Source organism: Equus quagga, chromosome 15, assembly GCF_021613505.1.
Source record: "Equus quagga isolate Etosha38 chromosome 15, UCLA_HA_Equagga_1.0, whole genome shotgun sequence".
Taxonomy (NCBI): domain Eukaryota; kingdom Metazoa; phylum Chordata; class Mammalia; order Perissodactyla; family Equidae; genus Equus; species Equus quagga.
The window spans coordinates 37,688,552-37,697,377 of NC_060281.1; positions in this window are offsets into that span (position 1 = coordinate 37,688,552).

Consider the following 8,826-nt stretch of genomic DNA (forward strand, 5'->3'; position numbering starts at 1 on the left):
CTTGTATTTTTTTATGACTGATGATATTTTACACCTTTCCATATGCTTATTCCCATTTAAAAAATTGGGTTGGGTGCCAATCTTTTTTAATTGATTTGTGGTTCATTATATATTGTAAATACAAGTCCTTTGTCAGATATATATGTTACAAATATCTTCTTCCAGGTTGTGGCACACCTTTAGCTCTCGTAATTTTGAGTTTGAAGATGTTAATTTTGATAAAGACAATTTTTTCAATCATTATGATTAGTGCCTTTTTGCATTCCACTTCAGAAATATCTGCCTACACTAGAGTCATGAAGCTCCTATTTTTTCACCCAGAAGTCTTAGTGTTTTACTTTTAATATTTAAGTCTATATCTTGAATTTATGTGTGACGTGAGATAGAGATTGAACTCACTTTTTTCTTATCTGATTTCAGTTGGTCTGGTATTATTTATTGAAAAGTCAATCTTTTCCCCACTGAATTGCAATGTCTTCTTGTCATAAAACAGAGAACTGTATATAAAATTGGTTTTTTTTCTAGACTCTCTATTCTATCCCATTGGTCTACGTGTCTGATTTTACACCAATACCACATTGTCTTAATTTCCATAACTTTAAAATAAGTAATAGCACCTGATAATAAAGGGCCTCTCGTTTTGTTTTTCTTACTCCAATTGCCTTAGCTATTCTGGATTTTTAATAATTTTTATTTCAATGTAAATTTCGGAATTGATTGTCAATTCCTACCCCCCTTTGCCCACCCCAAAAAACCTGCTAGTATTTTGTTTGCCAATGCATAGAATCTATAGGTCAGTTTGGGGAGAATTGCTATTTTAGCAAAATTGGATCTTTCTCGCCAGGATCATGGTAGATTCTTCCGTTCACTTAGGTCTTTAGTTTCTCTCAACAATGTTTAGTAGTATTCAGTGTAGAAGTGTTGTTTTAAAAGATTAGTTGCTGCATATATCATTTATCAATGCTATTGTAAATGGTACTTCTTTTTAAATTTCATTTTTTAAATGTTTATTGTTAGTGTGGAGACATGCCATTTATTTTTGTATATCCTTTTTATATACAGTAAATTTTCTAAATTTACTCACTGATAATAGTTTGTGGATAATTTGGATTTCTATGTATGCTATCACGCCATACGTGATTAATGATGATTTTACTTCTTTCTCTCTAGTCTTTGTACTTTTTCTTGGCCTATACTGCTGCTTAGAACCTCCAATACAATGCTAAATGTGGTTGTGATGGTGGACACTCTTGTCTTTTCCTAATCTCAGAGAAGAAAGCTTTCAGTATTTTACCATTGCTTATAAAGCTAGCTATAGGTTTTTTTCTAGGTACTCTATCAGATTAAAGAAGATACCTTTTATTCCTGGTTTGCATAAGTTGTAATCATGAATGGGGGACTGAACTTTATTAAATGATTTTTCTGCACCTACTGAGGTGTACATATAATTTTTCTTTCTTTGGTGTTTAGTGTGCTCAGTGTATTGATTTTTACATGTTAAGCCAATCTTACACTTATAGAATAAATTCCATGTGGTCATGATAGATTATTCTTTTAATATGTTGCTGGATTAAATTTGCTAATATCTTATTTAGTATTTTTCATCTATTTCTCTGATATATATTGACCTGTAATTTTCTTGTTTTGTAATGTCCTAGTCAAGTTTTGCTATCAGCATCATACTGATTTCATCAAATAAGCTAGGAAAATTTTCTCTCTTTATATATTATCTGGAAGTTTTGGTGTACAGTTTGTATTATTTCTGTCTTAAATATTTGGAAGAATTCACCAGTGGAGCTATATGGACCTAATCATTTCTTCGTAGAAAAAATTTCATATTAGAGATTTCATATCTCTGATATAGTATGGATTAGATTTTCTATTTGCTCTTGTGTCAGCTTTGGCAAATTACATTTTTCACACATTTCATCTAAATTGTTAACTTTGTTGGCATAAATGTGTTGATATCATCTTACTATCTTTTTGTGCTAATATTGGTAATTTGTGTTTTCTCCATTTTAAAATCATTTTGCTAGAAATTCAATGACTATATTAATCTTTTCAAAGAACTAACTTTTTGTTTCATTGATTTTTTCTATTGCACATTTATTTTCATTTTAATGGATATTTGCATTTATTTTTAGTATTTCCTTCCTTTTACTTTCTTAGAATTAATTTGCTCCTTTTTAGCTTCTTGAGATGGAAACTTAAATATTTGATTTTCAACCTTTTCTTTCTAACATACTTTTAGAGACATACATTTTCCTCTGAGCACCGCTTTAACTGCATCTCACCATTTTTAATGTTGCATTTTTATTATCATTCAGTTCTACATAATTTTTATTTTCCATTTGATTTCTTATTTGGCCCAAAAGTTATTTAGAAATATGTTTGTTGCTTAATTTCCAAGCATTTAGAGATTTTTCTAGACATATTTTTTCATTGTTTTATAATTTAACCCACTGTGATGTGAAAGTATAGACTACATAACTTAAATCCTTGGAAATTTGGTTTATGGCTCAATATATGGTCTATTTTGATATGTGTTCCATGTACATTTGGAAATAATATGCATTCTACCACTGTTGTATGCATTGTTTTAGATATATCAATTAGATCAGGTTGACTAATCACGCTGTTTAAGTCTTCACATCTTTACTACCTCTAGTTTGTTCTTGTTCCTTGAATTGCTTGAGCTTTTTTTTTTTGAGAAGCTGGCAAATGTCTGCCTCTTCAGCTCTGGAAGATCGTAGGAGATGCAGTACTGCCCCTCAGATATTTTGAAGTTTTTAGTCTCTTATCTCCCACAGCTTCAAATCTGGCAAAAGTCTTGAAAGGGAGAGCAGCTGTATGAGATAGAGGCCTGTCTCTAGCAGGACTTTGTGTTTTAAACACAGTATGATTATGGAAAATTTTACACTGTCCATAGTTTACATTAGGATTTATTCTTTTTGTTGTACAGATCTACAGATTTTGACAAATGCATAATGTCATGTATTCATCATTTAGTATCATACAGAATAGTTTCAATGCCCTAAAAATCCCCTGTGCTCTACCTACCCATCCTTCATACACACTCCTAGTTCCTGGCAACCATCTGTCTTTTTACTCTTTCTGTAGCCTTTTCCAGAATATCAAATAGTTGGAATCATACAGCATATAGCCTTTTCAGACTGGCTTCTTTTGTTTAGTAATATGCATGTAATGGTCCTCCATGTCTTTTCATGGCTCGAAAGCTCATTTCTTTTTAGCATTGAATAATATTCCATTGTATCTGTATACCACCATTTGTTTATCTGTTTGCCTATTAAAAGACATCTGGGTTGCTTCCAAATTTTAGCAATCATGTATAAAGCTGCTATATACATTCATGCACAGGTTTTTATGTAGTTGTAAGTTTTCAATGCATTTGGGTAAATACCAAGGTAAGCAATTGCTGGATCATATGGTAAGACTTTGTTTAGCTTTGTAAGAAACTGCCAAACTGTCTTCCAAAGTGATTGTACTATTTTGCATTCCCAGCAGCAATGAATGAGAGTCCCTGTTCTCCACATCCTCAGCAACATTTGATGTTGTCAGTTATTTGAATCTTAGTCATTCTAAATGTGTATAGTGATACCTCATTGTTGTTTAATTTACAGTTACTTGAAGACATATGATATAAAGTCTTTTCATATGTTTATTTTCCACCTGTGTGCCTTCTTTGATGAGATGTCTGTTCAGATCTTTTGCTCATTTGTTAATTGGGTTATGTACACATTGTTAATTTTTAAGAGTTCTTTGTATATTTTGGATGCCAGTGCTTTATCAGATATGCGTTTTTCAAATATTTTCTCCAGTTTGTGGCTTATCTTTTTATCCTGTTCATAGCGTCTTTCACAGAGCAGAAGATTTTAATTTTAATGGAGTCCAACTCATCAATTTTTTCTTTCATGGATCATACTCTTTATGTTGTATCTAAAAAAATCAAAACCAAGCCCAAGGTCACTTAGAGTTTCTCCTATTTTATCTAGAGAAGTTTTATGTTTTACATTTAGGTCTGGTCTATCATCTACTTGAGTTAATTTTTGTGACGTATGTAAAGTCTGTGTCTAGACTCGTTTTTTTTTTTTTTGCATGTGGATGTCTAGTTGTTCCTGAATCATTTGTTAAAAGGACCATTGTTTCTCCATTGAAGAGTCTTTGCTCCTTTGTCAAATATCAGTTGACCGTATTGGTGAAGGTCTGTATTTGGGTTCTCTGTTCTGTTCCATTGATCTATTTGTTTATTCTCTCTCCAATACCATACTCTCTTGATCACCGAAGCTTTACAGTAAGTCTTGTAGTTGAACAGTGTCAGACTTCCAACTTTGTTCAGTATTGTGTTGGCTATTCTGGATCTTTTGTTTTTCCATATAAATCTTGGATTCAGTTTATCAATATACATAAAGTAACTTATTGGGATTTTGATTATGATTGAATTGAACATATAGATCGAGTTGGGAAGAACTGATGTCTTAACAATATTGAGTTTCTTATCAATGAACCTGGAATATCTATTTATTTAGTTCTTTGATTTCTTTCATCAGAGTTTTGTAGTTTTCGTCATACAGATCTACATATTTTATTAGGTTTATATCTAAGTATTTCTCTCTTTTTTGGTGCTAATGCAAATGGTGTTGTGTTTTTATTTTCAAATTCCAATTTTTCATTGCTGGTATATAGGGAAGCAATTGGCTTTTCTCTGTTAACCTTGCATCCTGCAGCCTTACTATAATTGCTTATTAGTTTTAGGAGGTTTTGTTGATTCTTTGGGATTTTCTACATAGACAATAATATCATTTACAAACAAAGAAAGTTTTTTTTCTTCCTTCCCAACAGGTATACCTTTTATGTTCTTTTCTTGTCTTATGCATTAGCTGGTTTCAGTATGGTGCTGAATAGGAGTGGTATGAGGGAATATCTTTACCTATTTTCAATCTTTGGGGGAAAGCATCCAATTTCTCACCATTAAGTATGATGTTAGTGTAGGTTTTTTGTATCTCTTCTGTTTTTTTTTAATATTCCTTTTACCAACCTCTCCCTATTTCCCCCACCCTTCAGCCTCTGACAACCACTTTCCTACTGTCTGTTTCTATGAATTTGACTTTATTTTTTTAGATTCCACATATAAGTGATACTATGCAGTATTTGTCTTTTTCTGTCTGGCTTATTTCACTTGGAATGATGCCTTCCAGGTCCATCCATGCACAAACGACAGGATTTCCTTCCTTTTTTAAAAAAAATCTCTGATTTTTCTGCAGGGGAAGAGTAGTCCTAAGTTAACCTCTGTTGTCAATCTTCCTCCTTTTTTCCACCCCCAAAGCCCCAGTACTTAGTTATGTATAGTTGTGAGTTCTTCCGGCTCTTTTATGTGAGCTGCTGCCACAGCATGGCTGTTGACAGACGAGTGGTATGATTCCACACCTGGAAACAAAACTTGAGCTGCCAAAGCAGAGCACACCAAACTTTAACCTCTAGGCCATGAGGGCTGGCTCAGAATTTCCTTCCTTTTTAAGGCTGAGTAAAATTCAATTATATACAATGCAACTAAGATGGTGGCACAGATATCTCTTTGAGATAATGGTTTTGTTTCCTTTGGCTATGTAAACAGAAGTGGGATTGCTAGAACGTATGATACTTCTATTTTTAATTTCTTGAGGAATGTCCATACTGTTTTCCATAGTGGCAGTACCAGTTTTATTCCCACAAACAGAATACAAGGCTTTCTTTTCTCCACATCCTCGCCAGCATTTTTTGTCTCTTGTCTTTTTTTTTTAATTCTTTTTTAAAGATTTTATTTTTTTCCTTTTTCTCCCCAAAGCCCCCCAGTACACAGCTGTATATTCTTTGCTGTGGGTCCCTCCAGTCGTGGCATGCGGGACGCTGCCCCAGTGTGGCTCGATGAGCGGCGCCATGCCAGCACCCAGGACCCGAACCAACAAAACACTGGGCCACCTGCAGTGGAGCGCGCAAACTCAACCACTCGGCCCATGGGGCCAGCCCCTGTCTCTTGTCTTTTTGATAATAGCCGTCCTAACAGGTATGAGGTGATATCTCCTTGTGGTTTTGATTTGTATTTCCCTGATCATTAGTGATGTTGAGCATCCTTCCACGTACCTGTTAGCCATTTGTATTTCTTCTTTGGAAAAATGTCTATTCAGGTCCTTTGCCCAGTTTTTAATTGTGTTATTTATATTTGCTATCAAGTTGTATGAATTTCTTATATTTTTTGGATATTAACCCCATATCAAATATGCGGTTTGCAAATATTTTCTTCATCCCATCAGTTGTCTTTTCATTTTGTAGATGTTTCCTTTGTTGTACACAGCTTTTTAGTTTGATGTGGTCTCATTTGTTTACTTTTGCTTTTATAACCTTTTGCTTTTCGTGTCAAATCCGAAAAATTATTGCCAAGACCTATGTCAAGGAGCTTACCCCTCATCTTTTCTTCTAGGAATTTTACTCTTTCAGATCTTACATTCAGATGTTTAATCCACTTTGAGTTGATTTTTGTGTATGGTATAAGATAGGAGTCTAGTCTCATTCTTTTGCATGTAGCTATCCAATTTTCCCAGCACCATTTATTGAAGAGACTAACCTTTCCCCATTGTATATTCTCAGCTCCTTTGTTGTAAATTAACTGACCATATATGCATTGATTTATATCTGGGCTTTCTATTCTATTCTTTTGATCCATTGTCTGTTTTTATGCCAGTATCATATTGTTTTCATTACACTGCTTTGTAATATATTTTAAAAACAGGAAGTGTGATGTCTCCAGCTTTGCTCTTCTTTCTCACTATAGCTTTGGTTATTCAGAGTCTTTTATGTTTATATAAAAATTTTACGATTTTTTTAAAATTTCTGTGAAAAATACCATTGGAATTTTGATAGCGATTGCACTGAACCTGTAGATTGCTTTGGGTAGTGTGAACATTTAAAAAATATTAATTCTTCCAATTTGCAAGCATGCAATATCTTTCCATTTATTTGTGTCTTCTTCAATTTTTGGCATCAATGGCTTATACTGTTCAGTGTACAGGTCTTTCACCTCCTTGGTTAAATTTATTTCTAAGTATTTTATTCTTCTTGGTGCTTTTATAAATGAAGTTGTTTTCTTAATTTCTCTTTCTGATACTTTGTTGTTAGTGTATAGAAATGCAACTGGTTTTTGTATATTGATTTTACTACAACTTTACTGAATTTGTTTATTACTTCTAACAGTTTTTGAGTGGAGTCTTTAGTGTTTTCTATATATAATATCATGTCATCTATAAATAGAGACAATTTTATTTCTTCTTTTCCTATTTAGATGTCTTTAATTTCTTTTTTTTTTTTTTTTTTTTTTTTGCTTAATTACTCCAGTTAGAGCTTGTAGTACTATTTGAATAAAGGCAAGAGTGGGCATCCTTGTCTCTGTCCTTATCATAGAGGAAAAGCTTTCAGCTTTTCACTGTTGAGTATGATGTTAACTGTGGGCTTGCCATATGCAACCTTTATTATGTTGAGGTACATTCCCTCCATACCCAGTATGTTGTGAGTTTTTATCATGAATGGATGTTGAATTTTGTCAAATGGTTTTTCTGCATCTATAGAGATGATCACATGACTTTTATCATTTATTTTGTTAATATGGTGTATCACATTTATTGATTTGCAGATGTTGAACCTGTCAACTGAAATAAAGAGTCTGGGTAAAGGTTAAATGAAGGAGTTTATTTAATAATCAAATGAGAAACTGGGGTCCTAGGAAACTCTGAGGAACCACTTGGAGGCCTACAGATCTTATATACTTTTCTTTAACAAAGAAGTTTGTGTGCAGCGAAAGGGCTTACACATCTGATATTCATATACTTTAAAGATAACATAAACAAGAGCTTTTTTATTATATATCAAACAAGACTTGTAATGTTGGTGTTATCTATGTGCAAAAAGAGGCAAGGACCAGGGTCATCTACTTTTCCCTTCAATCTCTAAGAAGTGCACCTCTGAAATGTAAGAGTGCGGTACCTTTTATCTTTTCCTGTTGTGGATCTGTCCAGCTGATGTATTCAGTCATGAGATGTGAGGTTGTGTATTCATTCTAACACAGGCTTAGGACGTTCTGCTTGGTTGCTTCACAGTACAGCACGGATTTTTGTACTGACTTTAAGCCTATGCAGCTTGCTTGTTAGACTCACTTGTCAGACCAGGGAGAGGGTTCCCAAAAGTTCATTTACAAACCTGTTCAGATTGTCTCTTTTTCCTTGTGTGACTTTTGGTAGATTATGTCTTTTGAGGAATTGGTTCGTTTAATCTAAGTAATGGAATTTGTGGGTATACTTAATAATACGTAATATTCCTTTGTTATCTAGTAATGATGACCCTTCTTTCACTTCCGATATTAGTAATTTTTGTGTTCTTTCTTTTTTTCTTTGTTAGCCTGGCTAGAGGTTTATCAATTTTATTGATCTTTTCAAATAGTCAGCTTTTAGTTTTATTGATTTTCTCTATCAATTTCACGCTTTCAATTTGATTGATTTCAGCTCTAGTTTCCAATTTTTACAATTATTTCTTTTCTTCTTCTAACTTAATTTGCTCTTCTTTTCTAGTTGCCTCAGATGAAAGCTTATATTATTGATTTTAGATCTTTCTTCTTTTCTCGTGTATGCATTCACTGCTATATTTCCCTTTAAACACTGCCTTCACTACATCCCACAACTTTTTTGTCTTTTTGAGGACGATTAGCCCTGAGCTAATGTCTGTTGCCAGTCCTCCTCTTTTTGCTGAGGAAGACTGGCCCTGAGCTAAGATCCGTGCCCATCT